This window comes from Cuculus canorus, chromosome 2 (genome assembly GCF_017976375.1).
Source record: "Cuculus canorus isolate bCucCan1 chromosome 2, bCucCan1.pri, whole genome shotgun sequence".
In the NCBI taxonomy this organism is placed as follows: domain Eukaryota; kingdom Metazoa; phylum Chordata; class Aves; order Cuculiformes; family Cuculidae; genus Cuculus; species Cuculus canorus.
In genome coordinates, this window is record NC_071402.1 from 153,073,375 (window position 1) to 153,090,178 (window position 16,804).

A 16,804-nucleotide genomic window follows, 5' to 3' on the forward strand; every position below is an offset into this window, starting at 1 on the left:
TGCCATGAGAATACATGCAAATGAATTGGAGGTGTCAAGAAAGAAATACACCAGAAAATCCCTTACTCTGCTGGAAAATCTAACTTGAACACCAGAGGGTAGGACTGAGATTGGCTGTTAAACATAACAGCACTTACGAAACCCACAGCTCAGAAATTTCCTAAACTGTTGACTAACAGAAGCTAAGGGGTAGGTACAGCAGGATGGCTTTATATACACCTTATTCTCCAAAGTGTTTTCTGAATTTTAGTGCCTATTGAATGTCAGGCATAGGACAAAGGGCTAGATGAATCTTTGGTTTGTCCAATGTGGCCGTTCTTATACACAGTAGTATAAGTAGACCCAGCAGATTGAGGTCAAGTCACTGAGAGCCCTTTTCCTGTCATACAAGACCATCCTAAAGCCCCAGCCTTGTCTTTACAAGACCATTGTCCTCTGACAACAATTTCAAACAATTGAATATTCAGAATTTGGGGCCTATTTCACATGTCCAGGATTAGAAAGATGGGAAAATATTCCATGTTGTTAGCATAGTCTCAGAATGCTGATTCATTGCCAACGGGTTTTGGATTAGAGACACTCTGCCTTCAGAGAACCAGCCTTTAATGACAGCTGTCACACTCGCAGATGTACAGACTTAATTCATTTGTGATAAAACTCAGTGCATGGTAAAGCGGCAAATTCAAACCAGGCCATTGATGGAGCTGTTCAGGTTGTCCCATAAGTAGAAGTTGTTCAACTGGGTATGAATTAGATATTTAAATGGTAAAATAAGAATGACCGGGAAGCCCACAGTTGTAGGTGCAGACAACCAGCATATGACATCTCACAGGCATAAGTGGCCCATGAGCCTTCTTCAAACTGTTGGATATCTTCAAAAAAGTGTTTCATCTCATTGTAAGTGTCTAAGGTGTGCAGTATACATTTTTCGATGGAGCTGATACGTCTCTCCATTGATTAAAGGGTTTTACCTATAACAGATGACTGACTTTGTATGGCTGAAGAGAGTTGAGATGAGTGTTCCCCTCCCATGCTCTGTTTAGAACTGTGATAAAATCAGTGGTCAAAAATATATGAGGAAAATACTCAGAAGGAGAAAAAAAAAATACTCATTGCAATACCAGAAAGAAGAAGCAGAAAAAAACCTGATGTAAATGAATGTGTTTGTCAGAACAAGAATAGCCAAGTCATTTAGACCAACAGAACGAAAATCATCTACCATGAAACTACTTCTCGGTTTCCCTTCTTTGGGAAGGTTCGCCTTGAGACCTCCCATCTCTGCCTTTCCTTTCACCCACAAATCTCCTTTATCTTTCAATCAGTTTTACCAAAATTGCCCTTTACGTTTTGATTAAATTTAGGTTGGATTCCTTCACATATTCTGTTGTCACCTCCAAATAGCTATTCTATTACATCCAAAATAGTGTTTACATGGTAGATAGAAGTATACATAGAGGTAGATATGGAGATAGATACATAGATATTTAAAGAGCATCTCTTCATACTTCTTTCACTCCGTTTAATTCAAGCTAGTATGAATAGGCTCACACATTTAGATCATGATTCAGAGCTGATTAAACTCAATGAAAAGCTCACACTGACATTAGATCATGCTCGCAGAGAGGATAATAGACCTTTCAGCAGAGGAAATGGAAGTGTAATAATACACTGCCTTTGTATATAGTCATGCCTTCATCTAATAGCAAGCCCCAGTGGCTGTAATAGTCTACTGGTTTCTTACAGACAAAAGGCCTACTTATTTGTCTCAGATCTTACTTTGGGTATTGAAGGTCATGGATTCAATTTCCACCAATAGCCACAATGTCTGAAGGGATGCTGCTTTATCTGTGTATGGAGGCAGCTGAGGAACAATGTGAACTCTCACTTTTAGAGGCATTGTCTAAATGACATAATATGTAATAAATCTATTTAGTTCCTGAATTCTTGACTTAAGTATTCTTCCTCTAAGTCCTAGTCTCAGAGAATATAAACTCTATTTTTTTTACTGGCAGCGTATGTAATTGGTACGTCACTCCGGTAGAAGTAGCTTTTTGAGTATTAACATTTGTGACACCAAAATACATGTAACTCCAACTATTGGAAAAGATGTATCTCTACTACTAAACTAAAAAAAGTGTTCTGTCTGGCAGTGTTCCCAGACTTTGAAATGTTGTCCATCCTGGTACACTGTCGGAATGCTTCCAAGGGTAAGCTTGACCAATGCCTCCCAGAACCTCGGAAGATTTCTGGGCACAGCTGACAATTCCCAACAAATTACTTCAGAGGGTAAGAGAATTTGGCAATATGGATATGGGCTGTTCGAATGTTATGCCAGTCTCAGGCAAATGTAGTTCCTTAGAATACTTTAGATAAGGGGTCTAACTCTGTCTCCCGGTATCTTCAGCCAGCAATGGTCCCAGAGGAAAAAGTCATCCATGCTTTCATTTCTACCTAGGCAATTATAGGAATGCAAGATGTTACCTAGATTTAGCAATGACATATTTTTCAAGATGTCCTCTCCCAAAATTGCCAAGAACTATGATCATCCCCACCTTCTGGTGCTGTCTCCACTTCATTCTCCTGCCCATTCATGAAGCAGGTCTTCATGTGCACTGCAGACCTATAATGGCAGAAAAAACTTCCCTTCACAGTACTATATCCATTTACTCTAGTGTGTAACTAACATTCAGTAGGTTATAAAATGAAGATAATGTTTAGTCATAGCTATTATTAAGCCAGAGATTCTCCACTTCAGTTCTCAAGTGGGGTATCATATTAGCACTTTATAACAAGTTTATGAAATACCTGAGAACCCCCAGACAGGACTCTAAGGAAATAATCATAGATGCCCATTTTAAATTAGAAATACTATGTTTAAACCTGATCCATAAAGAAAGCACACAAGCTTTTTTTAAGTCAGTAAAGATTTCAGTTCAGTCTTCTAAAGAGACTTTCTGACCTAGAAAATACATGATATGATAATAATTCATAAACATAATATTAGTATTGTAACTATGGCATAATATTATAGCTAATCACGGTGTTGCAACTAGAAATATGCAAAAAAAGTCTGATACTGTAATCGTGATGTTGGTTTAGCTATTATACAAACTTTGACAATAGCATCACTGACTCATACAATGAATCTAGCTTTACACCATTTAATTCTCCTGGTGCTATATCATACAAAGTCTTTTTGCGTTGTCTCACAGAGTCTATGTGGGTAGGATTTTATCTCACTTTAAACACCCACAGAAAAGATGTCAGTTGCCAAACTAAACATCTTCATGTCTTTTTATGGTCAGTAGGAAGAATTGCACACTTAAAGGATGTGATTCATTAAAATTACTTTAGTGTGAGAGGAATAACACTCTACAGATCCCTTGTTTTGACTCTGGTGTCTATAAAGCAAGGCAAAGATGACAAGTACGGATATAGACAACTATGCAAGTAACTCTTGTGCACAGATCCTTGCTAGCTGAGCTTTTCCAAAAGAACACCAATTTCATTCAGGTTGTCAGACAAAATCCGAAACACAATTCAAACAACTGAAAGTATCCAGAAGGCTTGAAAACTGTGCACTTCTCATAACTTCTTCACTGCTCTCCCCTGCTGCTTAAACTTCTAAATGCTCAAAGGGATGAAGTCAATAATAAGGTGATAATATCTGTCACGCTGCCCTAAGAAAACAGATCACTGAATGGCGAATCCTGGTGGGTTCATTTTTGAAGAGTAATATCAAAAGTATTGATTAAAAAAAGAGTATTTAATTTTTATAAGGTTTGTGATAACTGTGAAAACAACATTCTTTGCAGTGATGAAGCTTTGCTGGAACCACTGTTTAGGGACAGAAATAACTAACCAAGATAAATCAGGAAATGCAAAGGAGAAGATTGAACAAATACCATCTGAATCAAATTATGCTGTCGCATTAGTGTGAGTACTGCAGCTGACTGAAAATCAGCACTTCCAGCAAGGAGCTATTAAGCTTTTCTTTTAATGCTTCCAGAACCTGTACCCACACCTGTTGTGAATGAACCCAAGCCAGTCAAAGCTACAGATGCTTACACCTTCACAAGACTAAGAACTTACCATTCTTGTTGTTCAGCTTAGATACTCTGGAAATCTGTATCTCACAGCATATTTTTCCTTCCTTCTCTGACTATAATAGGCTGGATTTTTGATAGCTATAAGCTACTAATTCATACTTACCCTTTCAAATAAAGAAAGTGTAAAAACATTCTTGATTTTGCTGAATTCCTTTTTAATTTAATCATTAAATATTCTTTATTTATCACGATTAACAACCATAACCGACCATAAAGCAAGAAGCACTATGAGCACTATGAACATTTCTCTTTTGCATTCTGAAAATTTGACTGTTCTTATTCTTAAGACAATGAGGTGAGAAAAATAACAGAAACAGAATGAATCTTTAAAAAGCATTGACAGAAATTTTTTTCATCCAGTTTCTCTGACTGCCACTGGATCCCTCTAGAATATACTTGGAATGTTCCTTCAATGACAATAACTTAAGAGAGACTATTGTAATAAAAGTAAAACTAATAATCAGAGGATGTGAAACCCAGTGATTTCTAAACAATAATTTTTAATTAATACTGACTGAATTATTTATGACAAAAGATTCACTCATATAAATGCAAAGCCTTTCATAAGACCACAGACAGAAAATTCATTTATTTATTACTTTTTAAAAGCACTTTCATATATATATATATCTCCTTCTTATAGCAAGCATAAGATCAAACACAGGAAAATCAACAACAGCACAAGAAAAACAAGCTGAAGAGTGAGAGGGCTGCTTTCAAAACAGAAAGAATAACTTGCTGTTTAATTATTCAGTAAAATTATTTAAAGCTACAAAAGCATGGAACTGTTATTAACGTTTCCATTAACAAGCACCATGTCTTTGTTCAGATTAAGTTCATTGCTATCAGTGAGGGACTGTCACTGTTTAGTCCCTGTTTCAAATGACTCTTACAAGAACAAGATCTAATCAGCCTCGAAGAAAAATCTGAAGGAGAACTCAGTTTTCTTTGAATCAGCCAAGTCAAACAGAACTAGCAAAATAGAGGGGAGGTGGTGGTCTCGGTGGTCTGAGGGGGCAGGATATCTGGATTGTTGCCTGCTCCACAGGGCTCAGGTACATCAGTCTGCCAAGTCTATCAGAGGCCAGTTTGATTGGATTTGGCCACAGACTATCTCTCAGGCAAAACACCTGGAGTGGCGCTGGTTGTTCACCCTCATAGCAGCTCTCAGATGCTGAATTCCTGTGGGTGAGCTGAAACAGCTGAGAATCCTCACATTAGTACATGCATCAGAGCATGCAGGAGCCTCCTTGACTCAAGATGGCCAGGGATAGAGGACACCAACCAGGCACATGTTGACATCAACTCTCTCTGTGAAGGCCATAGCATTTTACAGCACCTGAAAACTGAAGCAGAAGTTTAAAGCAACAACAAAAATCATGGAAGCTATTAATTTCCTTTAAATGTGTCCAAGGTATAGGATGGAGCTTAGCTTGTGTAGACTAAGAAAGGGTGAAATGGATTAGAGCTTGTTTGAGATGTTTCCTGTCTGCTTCATGTTTGCTGGGATCGGGAATGGTTCAGACAGTGCTTATAATTTAATTTCCCCAAAGGAAATTTATATCAGTTCAGGAGATGATTTTTTTTTTTTTTTTTTTTTTTTTGAGCTTGATTGTAAGTTGTACACAACAGCCTTTCTGTAGCTCAGGAAAACCATGCAGTTAAGCCACCAGAAGTAGAATGAATCTACCAGACATTGGACAAAATGTTCAGACCAGAACTAGGATCCCCTACTCATCACTTCTGATTGTCAGTTCTGAACTGCTAAAACTGGATGATGCCCATTTTTTTATCAATCTTTTCTATCCTGCTATAAGCATCGGTTATGTAAAGGCATTTAAACAAGCAGGTGTGGGCTTTGGCACAAACAGACAATGTATAAGCTATGCTCCAGTTTCAAAGAATCGCTTTATTCACTACAGTTCCAATGCGTCTGAAAAAAGAATCATGCCTGAACTTACTCAGCCTGAACACTGATGAAATGCCAGACATAGTATATTTTTTTGGATAATGCCCAAGACAAGAAGCCTGCCTAAAAACTGGCCATGGTTGGTTTAGTTACCATTAAGTGCAATTAGAACCCAAACCTGTTGTAGTGGGGTTGAGGGTATTTGCTTTATTTTGTTATACGACAGGAAGCACTGCTGAGGATTTTATAGGAAAGCACTGAAAAGCATAACAATTACTCTGTCCTTAATGCTTTCTTTGTTCTGGGTTTTTTTTTTTTTTTTTGTGGTTTTTTTTTTATCTTGTCATTTGCAATCTATTTTTTATTTTGCAGCTATTAATCTGTAATCTTTGCAACTCATCTGCCACCTTGTGGCTCTGTTGCAGAGTTTTCCAGGAACTAAAATGGGAGAATGGGTTCTATAGCAAAACCTCTGCATGTGCTGTTCTCTTGCCAACCTGGCGAACACAGTAACCTATACTATTATTAGCCCAATTAGCCTTCCATTCCACAGTGTGAAAATTAGAAATCCAAATATGAAACTACTCATTCAGCTGGCTACATCTCTAAAATATCAATATATGTTGGTGTGTGAGTCCTGTACATGTGGGAACTGAATGAGTTACATCCGTTAAATCATACATATGATGTTAGTATCATAGTATCATGGTATAGTTTTGGTTGGAAGGGACCTTAAGATGATGTAGTTCCAACCCACCTGCCATGGGCAGGGACATCCCACTAGATCAGGCTGCCCAAGGACCCATCCAACCTGGCCTTGAACACCTCCAGGGATGGGGCAGACACAATCTCCCTGGGCAATCTGTGCCAGTGTCTCACCACTCTCCTGGTGAAGAAATTCTTCCTAACGTCCAGTTTAAATCTGCCCCTCATTTATACCTGTTCCCCCTCGTCCTATCCCCACACGCTTTTGTGAATAGCCCCTCTCCAGCTTTCCTGTAGGCCCTCTTCATGTACTGGAAGGTCGCTATAAGATCTCCTCCAAGCCTTCTCTTCTCCAGGCTGAACAAGCCCAACTCTCTCAGCCTGTCCTCGCAGGGAAGGTGCTCCAGCCCTCTGATCATCTTTGTAGCCCTCCTCTGGACCTGTTCCAACAGCTCCATATCCTTATTATGTTGAGGATTCCAGAATTGAACACAACACTTCAGATGAAGTCTCACAATAGAGGAAGAGAGGGGCAGAATCACTTCCCTCAACCTGCTGGCAATGCTTCTTTTGATGCAAGCCGGCTCATGTCAAGCTTCTCATCAACCAGCACCCCCAAGTCCTCTGCAGGGCTGCTCTCAAGAACATCATCCCCCATTGTGTACTGAAAACAGGGATTGCCCTAACCCAGGTGCAGGACCTTACACTTGGCCTCGTTGAACCTCATGAGGTTCTCAGAGGCCCACTTCTCCAGTCCGTCCAGGTCCCTCTGGATGCCATGCCATCTTTCCGGTGTGGCAACTACACCACTCAGCTTGCTGTCATCTGCAAACTTGCTGAGAGTGCACTCAATCTCACTGTCATTACCATTGATAAAGATATTGAACAGCACCGGTCCCAGTACGGACCCCTGAGGGACACCACTCGTCATGGATCTCCATCTGGACTTTGAGCCATTGACCACTACTCTCTGAATACAACCATCCAACCAGTTTCTTATCCACCTTACCATCCACCCATCAAATCCATCTTTCTCCAATTTAGAGAGAAGGATGTTGTGGGGGACTGTGTCAAAGGCTTTACAGAAGTCTAGATAGATCACTTCTGAACATGATAGATCATGTTCAGAATATATGTATCATATTGCATGATGTACATTTATAGAATGACAGAAAATGAGTCTGAAAAAGACATTATGGGCTCACCTAGTCAATCGTCTTCACCAAAGCTGGATGAGGTTTAATACATCATTCTTGGCAGATATCTAAGATTTTCACCAAAAAACTCAAATAACAGAGATTGCGCAGCCTCCTCAATAAACTATTGAAGTGCTTACTGTCCTTCTACCAGGAAGCTGCTCTTCATATTTAAGGTAATCTATCAAGTTTAATCCCACCACTTTCTGTCCAGTCCAATAGGGACATGGTGAATAGTTTATTCCTTCCTTTCACATAGGCATAAAACATTAATGAATTGCTATCAGTTTAAATTGTTTCTCTGATACTAACTGATTCTGATACAGATAAATGATGGATATTTACATTAGAATTGTCTGGGCCTGAAATATTCACAAATAACTAGGGAGTTTGCATGTTCAATTTAAAGCTCGTTGAAGAGGCTTGATTTCTGAAATGTCTCTCTGCAAAAATAGGTCTTTGTGTAGTGGAAAAAAACTAGGAAACTAGAAACTGGGGCACCAGAAATAACTAGTTGTTTTCAAAGATCTAAATGTTGATATTGTTCAGAATAGATCAACATTTTTAACTCATGGTGATAAAAGTTTTACCTAAAGAGGGTCCAGGTGCTTAATCTTGCTGTCTTGAGAACTTCCAAAATTCAGTCAGTACCCCCCCAAAAAAGATACCTCTAGGTTTTTATATTTTACCTCTATCTCAAAAACAAACTGCTACTCCATCTGCTGCAGCAGAATGCATTTACAAAGTCGAACTGCATGGTGTACATGCTAATATCATTGTGTGATCTGCATGATCACTGCTCAAAGACAGATTATATCTAAACATCACAAGAATCCTACAGAATATTCCAATTAGAGGTGTTCAGTTTGAAGTGTTCAGAACAGTCACTTTTATGGGTAGTGTCTTGCGTATTAAAGGTACTTATTTACATGACTAATGTTTAAATCATCCCTTAAATTTATCTGGCTATTTAAGGAGAAATGTTTTTACAGTTTCTTTGGCTGAAAGAATGGAAGAAAAATATATAGTGAAACACAACAGAGAGATGAAATAATTTAACACTCTTTTCAGTCTTTGCTCTGAAATGTCCCTCCCACCACCAATTCTTTCAACGGCAGGACTTAAATACATTCTCTGCCTTCTGTGGTGTTGTCTACTGATTTTTATTTATCCACTACCTTAGTCAACATGGGCTGTAACTCACATATCAAAAGAAAGGTCATCAAAAGACTCTTAGTCATCTATAAATATGACAATATTCACTTTGGAGTCCTCCTTGTCTATAAGGTCTGAAGCCCTTGAAACAACTCTCTTTTAGACACATTTGTGTATCTTAACCCCTCATCCACACCAGGCCAGAACAAGTTAAGTCTCATCCCACACCAGTATGTGGCAATAGGTGTGAACCATTAGGCCCCAAAATTGATTGTGGATGAGAAGTGGAGTCATTTAGTCTGGAGTTTCTCAAGTGATCAGACAGCTTTGTCTGCAATTTATTTACAAGAGATGAAAAAGATAAAACTCAGGCCACCACAGAAGTCAATGTCATAGAATCATAGAACCATTAAGGTTGGAAAAGACCTCTGATACTTCCCTTTGAGAGTCACCATGATTTTTGTCTGAGGGGCAGTGATGACACTTGCTGAATATAGTCCTCTTGCTGATTTACTCATGATCAGATCAATCAAGGGGGTAGAGAAAGGCTGTAGGGTTTGAGATCATTTTGCCTATCTACTGCTGTTGTACATGAAGAAGGTTGAAAAAATACCTGTCAGCCCTGTCGCAGACGCTTTCCATTTTTCCCAGAGCAAGTCTAAGTGCAAAAATGCAGTATCCTATACTGACTGGAGCCTGTCTCCATGGAGGTGCCTGGTTCCTGGGGGTTGAGGCTGCCTCCAACTGCCTCCTGATCTGTCCTGCTGGTTCAGAGGGACTAGTATAGGGGACCTATGACCCCTGGCTCTCCCCCTCAGGGAAACACCAGTATGCATGAGCCCTGACAATTTGCTAGCACTGGTCTTGATGTTTGTGATGGAGAAGATAAATCCCAGATCCTCTCTCAATACCATGTATGGGGTGGAAAAGGAATGGGAAATGTACTTGGTTCAGTCAGGGCTCAGCAGTTGCTAGCTCAAGGACAGCCCTACAGTGGAAGCAACAGACAGCAATCATCATCACACCTCAGTCTCCCTGCCAGTCCCGAGCCCCAGTGCTGCCATTTCCACCAGCAAACAAGAAATGCCAGAACGCCTCTCAGGCAGCATACTGCCCTCAACCAGCAGGATAGCACTGCAGACTCCTGCAGACACACTGTCTCTTTGTTTTCTGATCATACAGTATTTAGCTCAATGCAGTCCTTGTCAACAACCAATGATCATTAAATTATCAAGTATATCTAAGACAGAAGAGGCAAGGGAAGGTTAAATAACATGGGTAGAGAAGAGGATAAAAGGTGGAAAATATTTACTAGGACCTTTGGTATTGGAAGAAGAAGAAGGAAAAATACACTTTACAAGCTAGACAGCATCACTGGAGAGCATCTGATGAGAACACAGCTGGGTCCCATGTGCTACTGCTTCTTCAAATTTCTCACTTATATATACATGAGACCATCTGCATACATTATTTTCTGTTTCAGAACTAGCCCAAAGAGCTCCCTTGAATAATACATTTTTTATCTACACCAATATTTTAAAGCAAAGCAGTTCTGCATTATTTGTTCCACTTTGTCTGCAGTTTAAATTATGCCACAGCAGAATGTTTGAGCGTGGACTGCATTTGAAATATAAAATTGTTTACCCCTTTTTTACCCCTCTCCAATTCAAAACAACCCAATGTACCAGTTGTAATGGATTTTTTAACACTTCATCAAATAATCTTTCCAAGAAGGAAAAGCTAGTAAGTTGAACAGAAACGGTCCCTTCTCACATTTCCCCGAAATGTGGCTATATACTGTACAAAAGATGATACTTGAAGCCTAGATCTTCTAATTACTTTTTCTTTATATTTGTGATGAATCAAATTTTCAGCTTAAAAAAGAACAAATTCATTAAGTACCATAATTAAGCAGAACTTTATTTTCTTCATGAAATATCTATGGCATGGAGCAACACCGCCTTCCTCCCTTCCAGTCATTATGTAGGAAAACCAAATAAAACACTTGAGACCATAAAACATTCCCATCAAAAGACTTGTCTCACTTGTCTTTTCCCATTAAAGAGCTCAAGATAGTTATTTATCCAATGAATGCACACAGAAGTAGCTAAGAACAACCCCAAGACCCCAAGTTGAATTTGTTCTAAATTTCATGAAATTTCAAACAAGGGTTAGTTATTTGCCTATATACCTAGCGTGGACAAAGCTTTCTTCTGTTCGTACTGTAAGAGGTAGTAAAAGACTCTATTACACCCATATTTATGACGTCTCTGGTTGCAAGATTGTTGACAAGAGGCCATATTGTTATTGCGGTGATGTCTTGCCTTTGGGGAAGCTCTTGCAAGCAGGGAGTTTATTTTATGTCTTGAGTGAATTGTGAATGGCTTTGTGGTTGTATGCAGTAAGAGTTTAATTTCTCTTTTCAGAGCATGTCCCCACAATGAATGTGTTATACAAACTTTATTAAGGACACAGATTAAGAAAATATCTGGATTCCAGGCCACACATACTTCTTTTTAACAGGGATTTATTTGCAAGGCTTGAAGATTTACCATTGTTTACGGACAGTAAAAAAAATGTATATCTTTGACTTCTCTTAGTGGTTATCTGCATAGAAATGTTTCTTGAATCTGTACTGTCACTAAATACGTAATCCATTAGTAAAACAGAGAGAGGTGTGTGGATTTTCAGCTCTAAGTTACCCATCCAAGGGCAGTCATGAAAATTCTATTAAGAAGATGAGTCTTCTTTTGAGCTTCAGAATTAGCAACAAAGAGTAAATTGCACACCATGTCCTAACAGAAAATATCAATAGTTATGGAGAATACGGGTAAATACCACCATCAGAACTATTAGTTATAAAAAAGGGGATTGGCAGCTATAAATGCCAAGAATCATAAAACTGGTGATCCTGGTTGTCCCAGAGAGCTAAGAGTGGCCAGGCTTTTTTGAAGTGTGGTATCTCTTGTAGTAACAGCTGTTGTTAAGGCAAGACATCACCGCAATAACAATATGGCCTCTTGTCAACAGTTTTATGGACCATAGGAGAAAAGTAATTCATCTTCACCAGACCAAGCTGTACATCAAACTTATGACCCTTGCTACTGTGACCTGAAAACATGTGTTTCATATGCTGAAGCTCTGTACATCTTGCAACACACATCACTTTCAGCGCTGGCTCCATGGAGAACACAGCAAAAGTTCCCAACAGCCTTGCCTGGCCATGTCTGAAAATACGTTCCTGCATAAAATTCCAGTAGCACCTACTGCCTTGCTGTGTACTGCAGGCACACCCATGAGTTCTGCTTTGATTCCGACCGCCAGCTCTTCTTCTGAAGACGGGTTCCTCTGGAAGGAGGACCAGTAAGACTATGAGGTTAGTAGACAGATAGGATGGGTACTACCCCAAATTTTATTTTTTTTTTTTTAAATAAGAACTACATGACTTTGGTATTTCGAGTATTTGCTGTAATAGAAGTGCTAGCAGGGAGGACTGTGATTGTCAGGTGTTTAACTGACAGGGTTGAAGATGTTAACATTCCAGTCTGCTCCATCAGGGATAAGGAGCAATCTTGAATTCTTACATATTCCCAATAGGTTTTGAGGTCTTCATGGATCGGGTATTTGTACTCAGACATTGCAATATATTACAACAAAAGCACAATGAGGTTGTACTCAGTTCACATGGAAGACACTCTGGAGCATGACTAATAGATTGTCCGTACCCAGAACTTTTCCTGAACACAGACTGTCTTTCCTGAACCAGACTGTCAGGGCTTAGCCCTGTAAACTTTCTTAAAATTCAGAATTTCATAGTTTACATACAGTTTGAGAGAGCAGAGTATGTCTCTCATAAATAATTTCCCATTTCCTCTCACTCCCAGAACACCAGTCTAAGAATTTCTTTGATGAAGTGATGTTCTATCATGGAAAATAAGACTGGGAGGGACCCTTGGATGCAGAAACAGAGTGAACTTTGCGATTCCTGACACAAGCTTCTCCACGTTGTCCTTCATTAAAAAAAACCAAAAACGATAGTGATGATTCCTTAATTATCCCATAAAAACAGCCAATCCTGATCTGAGAGCATCAGGGGAAAGCTCATTGCTGAGCACAAAACCAAATCATTAAACAGTGCCTAAAACTTGGGTAAGGAACCCTGTTTAAAAGGAATAAGTTTTTTATGACATATTTGTTTCTATTAAAAAACAAAGATTAATTGAAATAAAATAAAAGCACAAAATGTCTCTGCAGTTGAAACAAAACAAAGATATGGAAATGAGTGCATTTATAACAAGGATGCAATCAGAGGAGGCCAGTTTTCTAGAACCTCTTTAATCACAGCTGCATGAAATATGTAGGCAAAACCACAGTGTTTTTCTCAGAAAACAATTTATATCTTGCTAGGACGGAAAATTATGCTCACTGCTACTTTTGAAAAGTTTTAAAGGAAAAAGGAAGAATTCCTGTTCTCCAGAGACCTCAGCCTGTCAGTTTTGACTGCACTGGATGTTGTGCTCATTGATGTCTTTGCATCTTTATTGTGCCTTTAATACACATTGACTTAATGTGGCAGACAAAGCTTAACTTATGCCTCAATTTGCTCTAAAATACCTTTGAAAGAAATGGAGAAAAAACAGTCCCTTCCCTCTCTCGCCTTCTGTGTATGTGGGGGCATATGTGTACGCATGCCAGTCTGGACATACACGCGTGTTACTCATGTATGTATGTAAACAGTATTTTTTTATACTGGGGTGCTGAAACAGCTTGTTAACATAAACATCTCAATGGTTTCTTTAGGCATTCATGTAGGTAATAAAAAAAAGCCATTATTATTTTCTGATGCCATTTTCTTGCAAGAGCGCTCCCAGGAACTTAATTTAGACCTGATGTTAGCAGACTCCGAATGCTTAAGTGCCTGCTTTTCATAAGGATTTATTCCTGAGACATATTTGAAAATCTCAGTAGCAATAGTATCCCACCAGTCGCACATGAAATGGCCAATCTGCTGTAAAAGTGAGATTTCCCAGCACTGTGGAGAGTATGGGGTCTGCCCATTGCTGGTCAATGTCCACCTGTAATAAAAGAAAAGGCATTTAAAAAACTTTAGAAATTACATTTAGAATGTGGTAAGTATATATATAAAAAAATTTCTTGCTTCCATCCTTTTTTTTATTGATATTTTGCCATATGATGCTATAACAAAGCTCCTATGCTCTGTAAAATGCTACACAGTTCTGAATTTAGAAATTTTTCACAAAACTAACCAGGTGCTGAACTGGGTGGTAATACTTATGCTGGTAAGGGTGGTGTAAAGCGAAAAGCAAAAATCTATGACAGGTCTCTGCTGCCTCTTTTCTCAAATCATACAGAAAAAGAACAGAACTGCCATAGATCAAGACATTGTTGCAGCCATGTAATTAGAAACTTGAACAATTTGCAGGATTTATCCCCTCTCAACTTACTTCCAGTTACTGTTTTGCTATGCAAATAAAAACATAATAGGTGAATTATATTGCAAAATGTGCCCATACCATTTAAATAGCCCTCTGCTTTCTCAGTGCAGGAATGACAAGTCTCCTGCACAGTTAGGCTTCACTCTTAAATGTGAAACGATGCAAGACAAAATGCAAGATAAAAGCTCAATAGATGGAAAGCCTGAGGGCTGCTAACAGAGAAGAACGAGGGCGAAGAAGAGGATTTTAAGTGATTTTAGAAAGTGGGAATAGGAAATAAATAGGAAGAGGCAAAATAACAGATGTATAGCAGAGGGGAAAGGAAGACAGAGGAAGGAAAAGTCAGAGAAGTGAAAGAAATTCAGCATGTAAAAGAAAATCGGAACAAGCAAGAATACAGGCAAGAAGAAATTGCATAACAAATAGTTTATAAAGAAATGGACCTGCCTCTGGTCTTCACAATCTTACCAGGAAATACTCAAGAAGAGGGATGTTTCCATCCTAACCTGTGAAAGTGGTTTAGCCTCCTTTTTTCACACCACCACAATGAAAGCAATCCCAGTCACCTTCAGTCCTCATCCCAGTCACTGTCAAGTCCAATGACAAAACTGTCCTCTGGTGAGAAATCACCCACGAACCTTTGCCTTATGAATGTATGTCACTGGTGATGTTTTGGAACTGTTTTTTCCTCCAGTTGAGTCATAAGTCTTAAAATAGGGGCCTCATCCCCATCCTCTATGGAGAAATTAACCACAGTATGGGTAAAACACTAATTTAGCATCACAGGCAGAGAGGATAACTTCACATCAGTTCTCTCCAATATAGCGCTAGGGAGGTCATACAACACTGTCAATTAGCAGAAAAGTGGAATAGTTGCCAGGGAATGGCTTGTTTTGTTATGTTTTTCTCTTACGTTATTGCACATAGCGTGTGGTCCCAAAACAATGAAACAGGACAGTCAAATTCTAGGTTAAATGCTTCCTAAGAATAAGATGCCTTTGTCTGGAGATAGGCTGATGTTTTCTGAAAACACTGCTTAATATGATTCAGGTCGTGATCAGCCACATTATCAACCATCTAGTTCAGACGTACTTCCTCACCTCAGACCACATCTTGACCATTAGAGTCAAATATTCAGAAATCATTAAGAATACCAATCAGAATAATCCCATTCCTGTATGGGAAGGGATCAAAAGAGAGTAGTAAGACACAGAAGAGTTTTCTGCCCAGAAAATGTGAAAGGACAGAAAACAGTAAGGAAAGCTGCTGAGAGAGGAAAACAAGGGAACTGGAAGAGGGTGGCTGTTAATTTTTAGTTTTGACATTGTCTTAGTTTTTCTATGTTTTCCCCTTACATTCAGGGTAGCCTTACTAATCTTTTGACACAGCAAGCCGAAACCAGGATAAGGCTACATTTTTTTCTCCTAAAAGACCATTTTTCACCTAAAAGACTACATTTGTGCCTGAGTCTCTCAATGCATTAAGAGGCAATGGTCATCATAGACCTCTTCAGCCCTTTACACTATGGACTGAGGTGATATAGCTCTCTAGCCTATGTAAACTTGGACCAAATCAACTGAGGTTTTGTCACGCTGAGAATGGGTTACAGCTGTTTATAGTCTTTTTCCTGAGCGCAGAGCCCAGTCCCCACAGAAGACCTGAGACAGAAATTGCTGGGGATGGACTACTTGAAAATTCTAGACTTCTGATTTGCAAGTTACAGAATGAATGTCCACATAAAAAACTCTGACTCTTTCTCATCAGCAGCTGCACTGTAGTTTCTGAAATTACAAAACTGTTTTTCAGTACTGCCAACTTATTATCTTAAGTGACAGACTCCTAACAAGAGCCAATATGATAACTGGGCATAACTCAGTTAGCTCTTACCTGCCAGCGGGATATAGGGGGTGAGGAGTGTTACTGTAGCCATCTTCAAACTTCTACATTACGAACACTCTTAGCTCCATTCCTAGTGATGAAAAGAAAAAGTACCTGATTCAGTTTGAATATCTGTTTTAGAAGGACATAAATCTTATCCTGTACTATATTGACATCATGTCATGGTTTAACCCTAGGCAGAAGGTAAGAACCATGCAGCATCTCACTGACTACCCCTGCTGGGATGGAGGAAAGAATCAAAAAAGTAAAAGCTAGAAAACTTGTGGGTTGAGATAAAGACAGTTTGATAGGTAAAGCAAAACTGCACACACAACAAGTAAAATAAGAAATTCATTAACTATTTCCCATCAGCAGACAGATGTTCAGCCATCTCCA

At 39.0% G+C, this 16,804-nt stretch overlaps 1 long non-coding RNA gene across 1 annotated transcript; it reads right to left on the minus strand.

Annotated features, from left to right (window-relative positions):
• Positions 1 to 4,695: 4,695 nt before the first annotated feature.
• LOC128851337 (uncharacterized) lies at positions 4,696 to 16,499 on the minus strand. Its single transcript, XR_008448690.1, has 3 exons — positions 16,418 to 16,499; positions 14,057 to 14,149; positions 4,696 to 5,455 (listed from the first exon to the last, which is right to left on the minus strand). It is a non-coding gene; the product is annotated as an uncharacterized LOC128851337 (long non-coding RNA).
• Between the last annotated feature and the right edge of the window lie 305 nt (positions 16,500 to 16,804).